Source organism: Anser brachyrhynchus (genome assembly GCF_964034855.1).
Source record: "Anser brachyrhynchus genome assembly, chromosome: 1".
NCBI classification, from domain to species: domain Eukaryota; kingdom Metazoa; phylum Chordata; class Aves; order Anseriformes; family Anatidae; genus Anser; species Anser brachyrhynchus.
This window is the reverse complement of record NC_137694.1, coordinates 3,714,091-3,731,397: the sequence shown is the minus strand read 5'-3', so window position 1 is coordinate 3,731,397 and position 17,307 is coordinate 3,714,091. Positions and strand designations below refer to the sequence as shown.

Below are 17,307 nucleotides of genomic sequence, written 5' to 3'. Positions count from 1 at the left end.
GGAGGAATATTAAAACTTACAAACTCCTGGCAGCCTTCTCCCCGCTGCGCAAAGACGGAGCAGCTGGCGGGAAGCGACACGCGGGATCTGAGTTACCGCATGCGAAAAGCCGGCAGGCAGAGCTGCATCACCTTACCTGGGCGCTTCCAGCCGGGCACCCGCGTGCAAACAGCAATCAGCGACGCCTTCAAAAGCTCCTCCGGGAAATGGTGGCTGTGAATTCCTCTCCCCGGGGCTGCCTTTTGTTCGCTACGGCCGCCGGGCTCGCAGCGCCTGCTCCGGGATGCGGGACGGGACGGGGCACAGCGGGCACGTCTCGCCTCGTGCCCTGAATCTCCAGGGGTTTTGCTTGTGTGCCCCCCCAAAGGCGTGCAGGATGCCCGAGGTGGGGCTGGAAGAGATCCCTCCAGCTCTGGGCTGTGACCTCCTGCTCCGAATCCTTGCGTCGGTGCCTCCGGAGGGAAGATTTCGAGACTTCAGCAGGCGCTCGCTCTGTGCTAGCAATAAGCACAGGCATAGAAATCCTCTGCTTTAGACGGCAAAGGGGGTGGAAAGCCGGCACAAAGCACACTCGTGCTGCCTCCTTCGCCAGCAGCTGCCTGTGACTCATCCCCTGGTTTCCCCTTCTATAGCCCTCCCTTTCATTTCCAGGGTGCCACCGTCCCCGCGCTGGCCTGCCGCAGCACCCGTGATGCCTTCTGCTTGGGTTTGAGCGCCCAGCCCAGTGCCCGGAGCACATCTGGAGGCCAAAATCTCTCCTTCACTTCTGTGTCTCTGAATTTCAGGCTCTCCCTGCGGTCTGGTTATCGCAGGGACACCGTGTCGTCAGTTCTCTTTCACTTTGGGAAAGCTCTTTCTGGCTCTAAATGCTTTTTCTTGGGAAGACATGGGCAGGACACACTGTTTGGGTAATGTTCTCCTGGCTTGTCCTATCGAGAGGGCGCAAGACACCCCCATTGCTCTTTGATTTAAGGGGATCTTCAGCCTCAGGTCCCCTCCTCAAGTTTCAGCGGGGAACCACCTAGAAATAGGACAGACCTTTTCAGACACATTCAGCTTAGTGCATCAGCAGCCCGGATCCATCTGGCTTTCCCCGAGGAAACCCCTCTGGTGCCATCCGAGTCCGGATTTTGTTGCTTTCCCAAGGCTAGAAGACCAAGGGCTGGGAGGAACACAGGCAAATACTGACTTGAAAGGTAAAAGGCTCTAAAACAGGAGGTTTATGAAGTTTACACCTTGCTTATTGCCCCGAAAATGCAGAGCAGCAGAACCCATGAGCTGCCCAAGGGGCTGACGGGTGGGCACGTGGACCCCAGGGCGAGCTGCTGCTGCCTGCAGGGCTTCACAGCTGCTTGCACAGCACAGCTGGGAGTTGCATCTGCTCCCAGCCCTCATACCGTGGGCAGATATTCAGGCAATAAAGAAAACACTGCGGTTATTTCGACCCTTTCAACAGGCGAGTGCCGGTGAGTTAAATTGCACAGCAGCCCTATGAGTAAAACAGGTGGCTTTGGGTCCGTTTTATGGATGGCATAAAAGGAAAAGTCGGAGGTGGACGCACGGCCCGGCAGAGCCAGGACGGATTCTCAGGGGTGAGCTCCTGGCCCTTCTGAAAGAGATGGAAATCCTGCCATTGGCTTTACTGGGATGTCAGCCCAGGACTTTTGGATCCTTCCTGCACACTTCCCTTGCTGTCTGCATGATATACTGAGGCTGTAAGAGGCACCAGATTGCGTCATTGCTTGGGCATCACACGGAAAACGCCCTCTGCAATGAATCTCTTCTGTTACCGGAGTAATTTTTGCCATCTTGTGTGGCACTCCTCTTACTTGGTTCTAAAAGTATAATTGGCTGCTCTGAAGGCTTTTTATATTATATCATATTGTATTACATTAGTCCCTGGAAGTCCAAAGTGCTACCAGGAGAGCAGTAGGGTCCAGCTGGAAAATGTGTTATAGCCCATAAAACACTATCATTAGAGTGGGAAGGGTTAGACTGAATTATCTAGCTATCTCCTCATTATTTAGCATGGTTAATTACCAGATTACACTGATGCACAGAGGCTTCCATCCTCCACTGGTGGTGAGCAATGAGACAATGTGCAACCTGCCTGTGCGAGGCAGGGATAAATCCCCTTCCCTTCCACGTGCAGGCTGCAGAGAAGTTGCATCTGGGTGGCCACGTATCCAAAGCACGCCTGAAAAAACAAGCGGGTCCGGCCAAGGAGGAGAAGATTTGGAAGAACAAGGCCTTCTATGGTCCATGGCCAGCACATTTGCTTCCTACCTCAGCTGTAAGATGCAGAGCTTTTACCTAGAGGTCTCCTGGGGATTGCTCGCTAAGGTTATAGGGTCACATTTTATAGGAAGCAGACAGATTTGCTGCCACCCAGTATTTTGGACATAGCGAGGATGGAGCATGTTCCCTCCTCATTCCCTCATGTGCCATCTCCCTGCTCCCATGTGCCCATCCCTTGGCCTCCTGACCGCATCGGTGCCCAACAGCTGCCGGCATCAAAATATCTGCAGCCGGTGGGATTTGGGGATATATTATCGAGTCCCAGGAGCTGGCACAAGGAAAATATCCGAACCCTGCAGTCACTGAGCAGCCTCTAGATGAGCATGAGCAGTGGAACAGGGAGGCAGATGGACTCGTTCACGAGGAGCAGCCTTCTTGAGTCAGGTCCTCCTCCCTTCAACATCTGGTGGGGTTTTTCCTAGACCGTGAACCAACTCCCTGCTTTGCCTCCACGTGGCAGGCCTCCTTCTGATCCCTGTGAAAACTCACCTTCAAAATTGTGTTTGGTGCTGAATTCCCACCTGACGATGGTATTTGCACTTGTCAGGCCGCTGGTTTCTAACCCATTTTACAAACAGTTCTCTGATAATTTAGAGTGCCAGTTTTTTTAATGAAAATGTATCACCAACAACTAAGTATGGAGTATGGGTACGAGGATAGCATACTGTAGAGCTGTAATTCCCTCTATCGCATAAGTCTGTAATCTCACTGAAGAATGGTAAGCCGTTGAAATACCAGTCTTGAAAATACCATTTTTCTATCAAAACCGTCTGGATTGACGTTAGTTGCTTTCTTCTCATTGAATCCCATATGAATTGAATTGTATGTCAGCATTTCCACTGTTTTGCTTGGGACTGATGCCAAGCTTGTAGCTCCCCATGCTGTCCTCCTTGCATTTTTGTCAACCATTTTGTCAACCTTTTTGTCAAGGCTTTTTCCTTGCCCTTCCCCTGGCCTTTAAAAGCTCCTCCATGTTCCAAGACCGGCAATGAAACCAACGCCAGTAGTACAGAGGCCTTTGGAGGCAGCTCTCACGGGCCCGTTGATGCACATTTCCTGGATGACTGATCTAAAAATACCAATCTGTAGTAGTTATCCAACATCCCCCTTGGTTCTACAAACAGACAAGACTCATCTCACCTAATTTTAGCTGCCGAAAAGGCAGGTGAGTAGTGGGAGCCAAGCGTCTAGCCTCCTCCTCCCTAGTCAATGGAGAAAAGAAAATAAAAAAGTCACTTTTAGAAAGTGGCTCAGCCCACCCATCTCCGGAGTGACTGAATCACCCTCGAGAAGAGCTGCCTCTCTCCATCAGCTGCTTAGGAAGGCAAAAAAGCCAGCTGGGTTGGGTGCTAAAGCCTGATAGCTGGGTTGGACGAACCAAATCCCACCTGAAGAGCAGAGAAGGAGTTCCTTTACACGTGGCACTGCTTCTTTCTAGATAAAGAAAAGAAACGTGTATGAATGTTTCTGCCCCCTCCCCATTTAATATCTCCATTGCAAGGACTCCTTTTGCTCATCAAACACCTTAAGAACTTCTCCACATCCTCCGTACCTTAGTCATCCACATTGCCTGTGCCAGCTGCAGTTTTCCTAATTATTCCCTCCACGGCATACCTTCCACCTGCTATCTATATCCTCTCTTTCTCTGCTTTCCTTTTACTATATACTGCTTTTTATTTCTTGCTGCTTTCTTCTTGCTGTTTGGCCAAGATGAACACCATGCCAAACACTATAGCTTTTTGGACATACCCCAGAAATTCTTTGCAACCTTCCGATTCCCATCCCAGTGTTTCATCTCAATGTTTCATCCCGTTGCACTCCACAGCTTTGGGAAACCAGCCCCTACTGTGCCGCCAGCTGCTGCATCCCTCTTTGAGACTGCTCTCTCCTAGCTCCTACCAAGAGCTGTTGCAGGTGATGCTCATGGGTCTGTGCGCAGCCACCAGCTTCTGGTCCAGTGATAAATGTAATTTTATTTGTCATAACGAGGTTTGAACCAGTTGCCTCATGCTTGGTGCAAGACCATTTGTGTCAGAAATTATTTCCTTTAATTTTCAGAAAGCTTTGCTGGTGTTTTCCTGTGCTGGCTGCCTGAAACTCGTCGCATACCTGACTCACGCTGACGCTCCCCTTAACAGCAGCTGTATTTTCTGGAAAATGTTATGAAGATGAACTCACAGAAAACCTTGCTTTACCCTTTTCTGTAACTCCATGACCCATCTTGATCCTCAAAGACTGCAAATACCTGCTCCTGTGCTTGACGACACCAACCCGGGTGACTTGTTTTTCAAACCAAGGGGATATAAAAGGTACAAGGGCCGACATGCCTCAAGACCAAGGCTCTGATCCCAGTTTTACCAATAACTCATAGAGAAACCTTGAAACACCCCACTTTGTCTCCCCCTGCCTCCTGTTCCCCCCTAAAGGAAACAACCACACTGATGCTGCTTTGCAAAGAGTTCTGAATTTCTTGGACGCGAGCAGTTGCGGAGGTACGGACAGTTACTGCTGCGGGCTCGTGCTCTTAAGAGCCTTTCAGCGTGGAGAACATTCAGATCCAGTTCCACTTTTAAATAAACTGGCTCACATGATTACCTCTGTAATGAGCTGGGACCAGCAGAAAACACTCTGTAACAACCAGAGTTCAGGAGACGCATTAATCTGAGAGCGCTCCCATAAAGATCACGGAGTCAGATTTACAAGCGCAGATAAGACGTGGCCTGCAAAAATCACACAGCGAGGCCGAGTCAGAATTCTCCCTGGGCTCGTACGTAGTCATTTCTCCTCCCTTTCCTCCTTCCCCGTGCTCATGCCGAGGCAGATGAGCTGGCGACGCTGATGGCACCACCCTGAACATGCCTCATGCTGTGACGCTGAGACTCGATGAAGAAAATCACCCGTGTGGTGCCGTTACTTTGCACTTTTACACCGTACCTTGGGAGGGAATTCCAGCGCCGTCCACGAGCAGGAATGGATGAAATGATGCCAGGCGGGGGCTGCCACCCGCCCCAGCCTGGGGCTGCTCTGCTCACCCCGTGCTGCGAACCCGCGGTACAACAAGGAGGTAGAAGTGGCTCAGGTCCTCCTGCCTTGACAATCACAGAGCTGTCCAGGTTGGAAATGACCTTCAAGGTCACCCAGTCCGCCCATCAGCCTCACCTCCCACGTCCCATCACCAACCCACGTCCCTTAGAGATTTCCACCCCCTTCCATGGCCCCATTGACCAGCAGAGATTTTGGGGTTACCGCCGCGGGGGGAGCGACAAGATCGCTCCCTGCTTTTCCACCTTCCTTCCTCCCTCCAGGATGCGATGGGAGGGATGGAGACAGTCCAGAGGAAGCAGCAGGGTGAAGGTTGGACAGCTCCAGCTCTTCGGCAGCACCTGGGCTCCCCCTGCTCCCCCTGCTCCCCGACGAGCGTGCAGAGACCGGGCACAAGCAGTCCCCCGGGTCCTGACCCTGCTGGGGCCAGCGGGCTCCTTCCCTCCCACCCAGCCCCAGAGGAAACGCTCGTGCCTCTCGCAGGAAATGCTGCAGCTGAGCAAACCCTCCCTGTCCCTCCCTTAAATTATTTAATGTCCTACAGGAGCAGATGACCCCTGCTAAGCAGACTGTCAGGAGAGCAGCAGCCTTTGATGCAGTAATTGGAAATTTCCATTCTTTGCTTGCAGCCTTGAAAAACAGAAGAGTCTAATATAGTGGGAAATCTCCATGCTGAGCTAGGAAATTTCCATGATGGAAATTTTTAATATATTCTCTGGCTTTAAGCTATGCAGGTTGATGAGGCTTCGGGGCTTTATCTTGCGTCTTGCATTGTGTTTTGGGGGGTTGTGGTTTGGTTTGTCTCTGTTTGTTTGTTTGCTTTGCAATTTGCTTCAAAGGATCAATGAATGGCTGTGGCAAGGCTTGAAAAATCAGCCAGACCAGAGGAAAGTGATGCGTTTGATGCATTTGCAGGAGAAACACGTGCGGGGCTCGCCAGACACCTGCAAGAGCCCCAGTTGTGTTAGAGGTAACAGGGAGCTGAGATTTAACGAGGCGGCGGCTGCCAGCGGCGTGCCAGAGGATGCTGATGGCCCCGTGAGGAGCACAGCTTCCAAAGGATGGAGTTTCTGATGCTGTTTCCAACAAAAAGCCCAGGAGCCCAGAGGGTGAATATGCCTTTGCCCACGCCAGACCACACAAAAGGCAGGTAAATAGCGGGGAAGCAGCTCGGAAGAGGTACCTGTGCGAGCCTTCAGCCCGAATACCCGGCAGCTCTCGCTGGTGCTTTGAGCAGAGACTTCTCAGGGACAGAAAACAGAGGAGGGAATTGTCAGCTGTGCTGGAGGAATTATGATGAGGAGCTCGTAGGAGCGAGGGTGGGAGGACAGCAAAGGAAACACATTGGAAGCAGAGCTGCCGCCTTTCCTATTGTACGGCTGAGATGCTGTGCAAATGCCCGGCTGGCTTCTGCAGCCACAAAAAGCTCTGCCCGGCTGGCCTTTTACATTTCAAAGTTTCAATAAGCAAACAAAGCACTGCCAGAGCATAGACCCCTGGCATGCAGAGCAGCCTCCATCCCGTGGACGTGCGCAGAGAGGCGGTCAGTCTCATCCCTCAGCACCCGCCAGAGCAGGCTGCAGGTTAATCGGGGCTGCACATTAATTGGAGCTGGACTTGATGATCCGACCCTTGCGGGTCCTTTCCAGCTCGGGGTGGTCATGATTCTGTGATTCTTATTTACGTAAGCAGAAATTAAGGGCTCATGGAGACGAAGCCATCACGGGTTTATTTTCTTTGCCAGCCGGCTCTTTGCAAGTGGCAGGGATGAGGAGGAAGGCAGACAGCCTGACCCGCACCAGGGCTCTGACCGAGGTCCAGAGTTTGCTCCTGGGGTTGATGCACCCGAAAATGCATCTGGGCACAAGCACCCAATGCCTGAGAGCTGCTCTGCGAAGCCAATGTAACTCAAAGGTTAAGTCCCGAAGGTGTTTGGGACTTCATGGCTTGTTTCTAATGCCCCAGCAGGTCTTTTCTCCCTTTGGCTCTGTGTCCCCAGGTGCCTTTGGGATGTCCCAGCCAGACCCAGGTGTGCCAGAGCTCGAAAGAGGTGTTGATCCAGGATGAGTGGGCAATGGCCTGTGTGGTTCTTCACGTCCAAGTACACAAACACCAAGAAAACTTGGGGCACGGCAGAGAACTTCACCCCTCTTCCATCTGGAGCAGTGTGGTGCATCTTTGAGGACCCAAAATACCAAAGGGATAATTTGGCTGTGCTGCCTTTTAATCTAGGAGAAGATACCGTCAGGTGGTAGTGGGTGAGGAGAGATAGGGCTGATCCTTCTGGGTGCCAGTCCTCTTGCCATGCTGTCACCAGCATGCCCTTTGCATGCCCATCACTTCGGCCCTGACTACAAGTGAGCCAAGACACCAACCAAATTCCTTCTAATGGGGAAAGAGCTGAACCACTGAGCATCTGCCTAGGACGTGCTGACTCTAGATGACAAAACCAAAGCTAAATCCTCCTCTGCATCTGCAGTTAATGCAGAGAAGCATCTACCCCTAGGGCACAATTCATCTCCCCGCAAAGCAGGCATCACACTTAGCCATAAGTAAAATCCCTGAGCTTGGAGTCTGGCTCTACAACACAAGTGGGTGGATCCAAGCCTCACAGACTACTGAAGTGGGTGACTTTGGCGAGACAGATGGCTTTGTCACTGAAATCTCGTATTCATTTATCTGTCCTTAAATCTGAGTCCATCTGCTCCCTCTTGAGCTACTCGCAGGAGGTAGAAGGTGCCGCTCGGGTAAGACTGGTCCCTGTGGTCTGGATCCGTGCAGCTGCTTGCACATCCCAGCCCTGGTTCATACCTTCAGCCCCTGGGCACAGGAGGAATATGAACAAGGTCCTATTTCCTTCTGGGTTCAATTACTACCCGAGATAGGGGCTTTACCAAAAAGAAAATCATAGCAACGGCACTGGGCTTTCACTGGGCTTTGCTCGTGATTGTGCCTCTTTCATTTTCAAGGATTTCTTTAATATTTCCTCTTTACTGCCGCTGCCAAAGAGTCACTTGAGTTATTTCCTCCATCCTGGAGAGGAGCCAAAGCCAGGAGGAGGTCTCCAAAATCAGAACCATGTCTTCGAGCGGGAGATGGACCAGAGCCCAGGTGTGATGTCCTGCAGCCCGGCACGTGGCCGCGACGCTGGGAGCGGAGCAGGCGGCTTTGTGCGCTCTGCAAACTCATCCTGACCTTGGAGTTCAACCCATGGGTGGTCATCTGGACCCAAGGTAGATTTCCTACCAAGGGGGACTCAGGTAGAGCTCCCCACCTGAAATTTACGTGCTGGGGGCTCCCCCCGGCCAGCTAATTGCTGCTTCGCATGCCCTACATCTGGGGAGGGCGCATCGCTCTACGTGATGGCACTGCAAGCAGGCTGCCTTTTGGAGCTGCTCCTCAGTGCTGTTACTACTGAAAAAGATTTATTAGGATGGGCTGGTTTAATTTAATATGCCGTGGAACTGCTCTACGGGTCACAAAATCAAAAGCTGATGAAAGACCTTCAGCAAAATGAAGGCAAATGCTGCCAACAGCATTCTGCCCATATTTCCTTATGTGTTCCAAGAGGTTTTCTAGATTTGTGTTTGGGTGGGTGTGTTTTTTTAGCTCATTAAGAGTTTTACCGGTCTAGGTCAAGTTTTACTGGCGTATAGAAACAGTATGTCAAATTTACAACCGAATATTCACAGCCGAGGGATTTGCATTGAAGCTGAAGCTGTTTAAATAATCAGTCCATCCCAGCAGCCCTACTCTCTGGCCAGACAAAACGAACCCATCCAAACGTGATCTGCTCCAGCACTGTGCCCGTGACGGGTCTGTGCAGAGTTAAACTGCTGAACCGAGCGCTTGTGCACGCTGAACGCCACCAAAAATCGTGATTTCTTCATGTATTTTGTATGAGCGTGACAAGGCGCCGCGTTTGCTGGAGGATCTTATGAATGAGGCACTTTTCCTCCCTGCTCTGCTTGTCGTAGCGCTTCTCCCAGCTGCTGGAAGATTACTCGCATTATGCATTCAACAGGATTTGTTCCAGCCATCTTCCAAAGTGAATTTTTGCTGTTCCCCATTAGCTTGGCTTCCGAAGGACGCAAGGCCAATGTGTTCATGTGCCATGCCTTTGGGCTCATGTTTTATGTCCCTGTCTTGCCGGCTCCTCTCGCAGTTTGGGAACCCCTTGGCCAATTCCAGCTGAATTCGATAAAGAGCTGTCAAGCTCACGAGTGTGAAATTTCTGGAAGTTTAATGAAAGCAAGCAAGCAGGTAGAGGGGAGCAGCAGGGAAGAGCAAGACTTGGGAATCCAGGTGGCCATGAAGTCTTGCAAACCTGCAAGTAAAGCTGCAGCCCCTCACCCTATGAGACGCCAGAGAATCCACACCCAAAAGCCATCCTTACCGGAGACTTATCTGTTGCTGTCAGAACTGCTGTTTTTTTTATTTATAAGTAGTTGTTGTAAAGGAGCAGGTACTTTGTGGGGCAGCATCAGGAGGACAATGCGGCGAGAGTCAGCACGGCCAGGCGGAGCGGAGCACAAAGCGCTGGCTCCTGTTGTGATGCCGAAGAGCGGAGAGCGAAAACACTAAACAGAAACAGGCTGTGATGTTGGCTCGTGGCCTGAGCACAGGCCTGGGAGCTTGGAAATCTCAAGATCGAATCATGTCCCTGATAACGACTCCTTTTATTGCCTACAAGCGCTTGGGCTTTTTGGCTACCCTAGCTAAAAAGAGTGGGAATAATAGAGCCCGTCTCCCCGGATCGCTCCTGTCCAGCAATATATAATCACTCGATGTGTTCAGAGGATGAAATGTACCCCGCAGTGAAATAAAAGGCACCAGCCGTCACTCCTGTAGGTGTTCAAAGCTTCTCCCTACCTTTGACAGCTGCCATGCTACGGCAGAGATTGTTCTGCTCAGCCCCAGCCTCAGAATCCAAATTTAGATCGTGTCCTGTGACAGGAATCATTTACATGACAAAATCTGCCTTGCTCCAGATCTCTGCAATTAAATCCTGCCTCCCGAGGAGCCACAGCAGCATCACGCTGGCAAAAAATAACATATTGTGGGGAAAGTGGTGTGTCCATGTGTGGGACACCCTCATTGGGATGGGGATGGGTACTCGACACCTCGGGGTCACCCCGGAGACGCTGGGAAGGGGGCGAGGGCTCCTCATCCTCCTGCAATCCCACCACCCCAGGATCCCACCAGCCCAGGAGATTGTGGGGAACGCTGCCTTCGGAGCAATTTTTAGGGCAAGCATGGAAGTTATAATGCTACTGCAATAATATATATATGCTGGATGAGGATGGGTGATGGGGAATTTTCGGTGGGTGCTGGGTCTCCACTGAGCGGCTGGGGTGGAAGGAGCCAACGTGCTCCGGTGGATGTGCTGAGCTGCCAACGTGGCTGGCAGCTCGGTAATCAAGGCTCTGCAGTCACACAAATTAATACGGACGTGCCCTCGGTGATGATTTTAGGAAATCCCTCACATCCTTCAAGCCACTCTAGACAAACCAGCTCCTTATGTATTCCTCCTGGGGTCGCTCAGGGTGTCTGAGAGTTACTTGCAGCACAGCACGGCTTCAAAGATTTCCTTCTTCAATAGCTGCCGCCTTCCCCGCGGGGAAGATCTGTGTGTGGAGCCGACAGAGGAGCTCCTTCCTCCTGCGGGAGCTTCGTGGGACTCCCATCTCTGTATCCCCGGGGAGGGTCGGACCTCACTTCAGATCTTCCAGGCTGCAAAGATGCGCTGTGAGGAGGCACCAGGACCTCGGGACCAAGTGCTGGTGATGAGGCATCACAGCATGCCTGTGCCCTCCGTCAGTGAGCTGCTGGACCCTTCCCTCCTCTTGGCGTGTTTATCTTCTGGGAGATGCCCTTGAACATCCTTCCTGCCAACCTGCACCTTTTTTTTTTTTTTTTTTTTTTCCAAATCGAGGTCTCCCCTGCTCACCAGCAGCTTTGGGCAGCTGCCTGGACTCCCATCAGCACGGAGCTCCTGCCAAAGGCAACCTCTTGTCCCAGACAGGGGCACGTTCGTCTCGAGCACTCAGGCTCCCTGCAGGAAAAGGGGTCATTTTGCTCAGCTGTTTCTGGCCGTTTCCACCAAACTTATCACAATCCGGGGTCTGTTTCTCCGTCGGATGCCAACCGCTTAACGCTCTTAATCTCGGTAATTGTAGTTCGTTGAGGTTCTTGGAAACTGGCAAAATGGCTTTCAGAGGAATAAAAAAAAAAATAAATATCCCAAACTCCAAATCAGTGAGGAAATTCCCTCAGTGGATCATGGCTGAAAACAAACATGTTTTTGTGCTTCCAGAAAATCAGCAAGACTAACAGTGCCATTGTTTGTGTAAGGGGGATTTCCACATTTCAGGGAACGGCTTGGAAGCCACTGCAGCAGCTGCCCCCGGGAGAGCAGGAGAAGTGACCCAGCACCAGAAAAATCACAGCAGGTTACAAATCACGGGCCTTTAAGAAATGATAACACAGATTTGGGTGGCGGTATTTTATTTTGTTTTTTTTTTTTTTCTGTGCCTGCTTTCTGAACTTTGAGGGGGCATATTGCCTTGCTTTCCTTGTCGCGTGAGGACCATAAATGCGCCGTTCTGTTTCGCCCCTAATAAAAACTCCTTGTCGAAGAGCCACGTGGCGCCAGGAACCCTTGCGCCAAAGGCGGCATGAAATATCACAACATTTTAGAATAAAACTGCGGGAGTTAGCAACTCTGAAACCCGCAACACGCAATCCGGGGGAAAACAAACCTGGTTTTGAAAAACCGTGCTAGGCAGTGCCTTTGGCACGGACAACACTGCCCACGGCAGGGGGTTGGAACTGGATGATCCTTGAGGTCCCTTCCAGCACGAGCCGTTCTGTGATCCTATGAAGTAGGGAGAGAAAGCCCGTTGGCCAAGGTCAGAGCCACGGGGAAACAGGGAACAAGGCGAGGAGGGAAGGAGGGCGGCAAGAGGGCTGGAAATCTCCGCCTCGGCTTGCTGGCCTTCATCCGCACCTAAGGGTGCGTGCTATCGCCCTGAACTCTGCAGTGAGACACTCCAGCGCCAGCTGATTGCCCTGCCTGATACCATCTGGGAGATTACCGTACCCCGTGCCTGGGCTGCCTGCCAGGAAAACGTGACGGAGAGGGCGATAAGGAGGGAGCTTTACGGGGAAGGTGATGGCATCACGGTCAACGGGAACATTACTTCATCCTCCCCGTGCAAGCACCATGTGGCCGCCCCACTGGGGCACGGGGAGGATGTGGGGGACCCCGGAAACGAGGGCAGGGTCACGCTATTTTTGTGACAAATGTTTGGAGGTGATGAGGCAGGCGCTGTCAGGATATCTGCCCTGCATTGCTGTGGGCTGGGAGTGAGCGACGTGGTTGGGGTGGGGTTGGCAGCTTGAAACCTCTGCCCTACCACGGAGTTTTTGGGTGCCACAAGGTCCTTCTGGGCATGGGGAAGGAGAAATCGCTGCTGTTGACGCTTACCAATAACAGACTGTTTTCACCTTATTTTGTCCTTTAGTTGTAGGGCTTTTTGCAAAAGCAATGTGAAAAACAGGAGCTCGCACCCAGGCACATTTGAGGAGGAGCACCCTCGCTGGCCAAGGACAAGCTAGCACAAGGTGGGAAGACCCTGGCTTAAAAATATCCCACAAACCGCAGCAATCCGTTTCGTGTGGGTGCATCCAGATAGCCTTCAATTACACACGAACACTATATTTTTTGTAGAGAGCTGCTGCCTCTTTCGGTGCTCAGGATGTGCAGAGCTCTGTTAATGAGCAGCTAATCAACATTTCTCTTTGGCTGCTCCCTGCTGAGCCCTACAGGACAGGGCAATGGAGCTGGCAGCCCAGAACAGCCCAGGGAGTACAGGGTCAGCCCTGCTCTGCCTCCAGGTGAGGACACCCAGCGAGCTTTGAGTATTTTGGGGGTTTCACTGCTCTCATCTAAGACATCTCACCTGGAAATGGGCCAGTTGATGTTTTTGCAAATGGCTTCATATGGGCTGATATTCACTGAAACCAATGGACATTCCAGCTCCAAAGCACAAATCCACAGATATTTTCTTTAAAGGGAGAAAAAAGCTTACATTTCCCCACCCCTGTTCTTAGAAACAGCTGAGTGATTCTGTCTGAAAGTTAAGCAGAAATGGTACAAAACACTCAGCGTAGAAAATTTTTGCCCGAATTTTTCAGAGTTTGCAACATTAAAAGCAAGGCAATGCATCATCCAGTGGGAAGTCTTGGATGATTTCCTGACCCACCCTGGAGTGCTACCTAGACGTTTTAAACCACACGTCTCTACACCTCAGTAGCATTAACTGCTCCGAAGGAGAGAGCAGCTTAGCTCAGCTTACTGGCAAACAGAAAAGGGAACACTTCAAAAGATCCAATTTCCAGATTAGACTCAGGGATGTTCCCTTGTTCTTTCCCAAAAGCTCCTTTAAACAAACAACCCATCAAAGGTACCAGAAAATCATAGTATTCAGCTTCTTTAGGGTCTCTGAAGAGCTCGGGAGATGAAAATAACTGCAGAAATGCCAACAGATTGTGACCACAGCCTGATGAGATGAAGGACAATGAGGAAATACCGAGATTAGAAATGCCTACTGCAAGCACGGGAACTTTTTGTGTCTTCCTGTGCCCCTTACAATCGCACCAGTGTAGGGTCTCAGCTCGATGGGTGCGCCTTTCATCAACCCAATAGCTAAGAAAAGGAAAACTGAACGAATTGGGCCACTGATGTATCACAGCTTGCCTGAGTAAAGCCCTTGGATGCTGCCACATCATCGATGACTCTGGAACTTGGTAATGCAAAAAATACAAATATCACCATCTTCTTGTGGGCTGGCTTCCCGGCACATCAGATGTGGTCCGTGAGGTCCCGCGGGGATCCCTTGCTCGCCACAAGTCCTCTCCTCCCTCATGTGGTGTGGAAATGCAGAACAGACAGCGCTCTGATGCAGTGGATGTCCGAGGCCAACTTGAGAACCGCCGGTGGAACATCTGCCAACAAACCCATCCTTTCTGTGATGCTGACCGATGTCATCTGCACGGTGCTGGAGGCAGAAACCAAAGCCCTGGGGGATGTTCAAGATCCACAAAAAGTATTTGGGGCAAAACATGAATGAAGCCACCAGCCTTGCTTTGCAGGGAGCTCTCTGGTGAGCTAGGGTGGGAATGGCTCATGGGAACCTTTTTTCTGATTTATGGCACCACACCAGCAGATTTTTGAGCATTGTTACTTGTAGTAATGTATAAGTAGATATACTTCCCATTCCAGCAATGAGAAGTTATTGTAGATATTAATTTGGTGCTATCCCCCAAACCCAACAGATGCATAGCACCCCTTACATCGCTGCCAAGCTTTTGACACTTTGAAGGACCTGGGTACGGTTTTTAGGACAAGTAGGGCCATTTGAGCAAAAAGTCAGGGTCTCACAGGGTGGGCTGTGTAGTGTCTCACCAAGGCACCTTTCTAATTCACAAGAAACAAAGACCATAGCATTACAGATGTCAATCATGATAGTAGGGCTTGATTTGCTTCACGTTAATGTTGGTATCAAAAACGATGGACCAGTCTCTAGATGCGACTGCATCTGCCCATTAAAAGGTCACAAAAGGGATCTGAAGGCGAGGAGCATGGCTGTAGGTGCCTGCTGTTGGCACCCAAAGCCGGGGGAGATGAAAGACGCCCCTTTGCTTGGGGTCTGGCGGAGTCCCCCTGGGATGGAGGGAGGACATTGCTTTCTCATTGTGCAAAGGAAAAGGTCAACCATCGGGCTGCAGGGGACGCTGACCAACCGTGTCGCCGACTGTTCCTGCGCCAGGCTTCGCCCCCGTTCTCTTTGCCAAAACGCAGCCTCTGCTGACTTGCAGAGACTGCCCGGAGCAATCCTGTTTTGTTGCCAGCCACGTCTGGACGCTGAACCTTGTCCTGGTCAAGTTGCGAAGACGGAGCAGGAGCAAAGTCCTCCCCATGGCGTGACTCCATCGCCTTGGGACCTCACGGAGAGAGTTGCCTTCCCATGACAGTGAGGCCACCAGGGGTGACAGGGCAGCGGCTCCCCAATAGAGCAGGCTCCCCAAAAAACTGACATTCACCTTGCCGTGGGGCTGTGCCATCGCTTCCTGGGCTCGAGAAGCACTGACACATCGCTCGGGATCCGCCGGCGGCGGTGGAGCGACCTTCAGCGACCTTGGCTCTGTGGATGATGTGGCTCCCGTCGGGTAGTCAGCACAACACCTGGAGCCCGCGCGTGGATGCTTCGAGGCAAAAGCCGCCCAATTTGGTCTCTGTTTCTCCTGGACGAGGACCAAGGCTCAAAATCTGGCAGCGGGACAAGTCATGCAGAACATCCAAGTGAATAGCTGCTCTGTTGAGGGAGGCGAAGAATGTATTCATCTCAGCTCCGAGCAGAGCTCTCCAGGCAGGTGTTTGCTGGATGTGCCGTAGAGCAATGTCCTTGATGGGCTTGCTGGGGGGGGTACTGGGATGATACAAGCTGTAACTTGACATGAAATCTGGCTGTAATAGCCCTGCACCCAACTGTGCTGTTATATATCTCCGAGAGAGATGTTACCGAAGTGACTCACAGGTGCTCAAGGTATTCCGTGCGAGTTGTCAACATCATTTTTCTGCTGTGCCAGAATGTGATTGGTTAATTGTGTGAAGTCAGGCACATTTCAGGGTCTGGAGGAAGGCAGTGTTATGCAGGCTGTGGAGCAGTGATTCACGCTTTTTGCACACGCGGCATGTTTGGGTGAACCCACACGGTAGACAACACCTTAAAACTCACCCCTGGCCTAGTCCAGAAACCGTGGTCAACCTTGCATGTAATGGATTCCATAAGACAGGTCACCAAGGTGCCACCTGGTCAGAGATCTGAGGTGAGGCCATGGATGGAGGCTCCACCATGGCCACAAGGATCTGGCCACCACAGCAAGATCTCAGCTACAAGGGTGTACACGGCATGCTTAATTAACAGCTAAAGGGCTTGAGGTGGAGAGCATTTATGTGCCCATAACTACAGCAGAAGGTTATTTCAGGGCTAAGTCATGGTCAGAGGGAGGTGGTGGTCTGGTGTCCACACTCTGAGACTGTGCAGGTTCAGTTTCCTCCTTAAGCGGTGCGGTGAAGTCAAGCTACATCGTGGCTGTTGAGCTCACAGCAGGTCTCCCAAGCCCAAGTATCGTGCTTTGGCACCTGCTGTGATAAAACACCCAGAAGGGACCAAGCTGCAGGTCTGCTCTGGGTTAGCTTGAAGGAAAACCTCGAGGGGCTTAGCTCAATCCATGTTTCCATCCCCAGTCCTCCTGCAGAGTTAGGTGCCCTCGTGTTTTATCTTCGTAATGCACCAGGGCATCTCGTTATCCATTCAAAGGACGGTGAAGAATGCAATGCCCTCTTCCATGTGTACCTCCTTGCTACACAGCGGTCTAGGACCCACCCCATGTTGGCCACATTCAGTGTCCTCTGCCTGTCCTTCCCCATCTCGCAGGGGTGTGCGCATTTTTTGGCTGTGTCTCTGGAGGAGACTTTGCGTCTCACCCAAGGGTGAAGCTGCTCCACCTTCTTGTTCCTTCTTGGCCACCCAGGTCCACCACTGGCTCACATTCAGCCAGCTGCCCACCAGGACCCCCTGGCCCAACCTTCCAAGCTGTGCCCAAGGCCACCCATCTCTCTTTGCCTCAGTTTCCCTCATGCAAAACACGTCTCGGTCTTTTCCTACCCCTGCAGGGCAGGGTGAGGATAAGCACATTAAAAAATTGGATGTGATTCAGGTTCTGGAGTGCTGGGATCGATAGAAGTGACTTCAATAGGTGGTTTGAAGCCAGTTAAAGCCAAATCTTTGCTCTGAAGGTAGAGGTAGAAAATATATAACAGGTCCCCAGCCCTCATCCCTGCCAACGTGGGGCTGTTCTGTGTCTTTACTGGTCCTCAGCCCTCTCGGTGTGTGTGCT

The 17,307-nt window shown here is 51.6% G+C and overlaps 1 protein-coding gene across 1 annotated transcript in view; it reads right to left on the bottom strand.

The window, feature by feature from the left end:
- LOC308188419 (uncharacterized protein) overlaps nt 1-2,952 on the bottom strand; it is a 146,423-nt gene extending 143,471 nt beyond the window's left edge. Inside the window, exon 1 of the mRNA XM_080577397.1 lies at nt 137-2,952. The gene's annotated coding sequence lies outside the window, so the exon portion shown is untranslated. The remainder of the gene's footprint in view (nt 1-136) is intronic.
- Between the last annotated feature and the right edge of the window lie 14,355 nt (nt 2,953-17,307).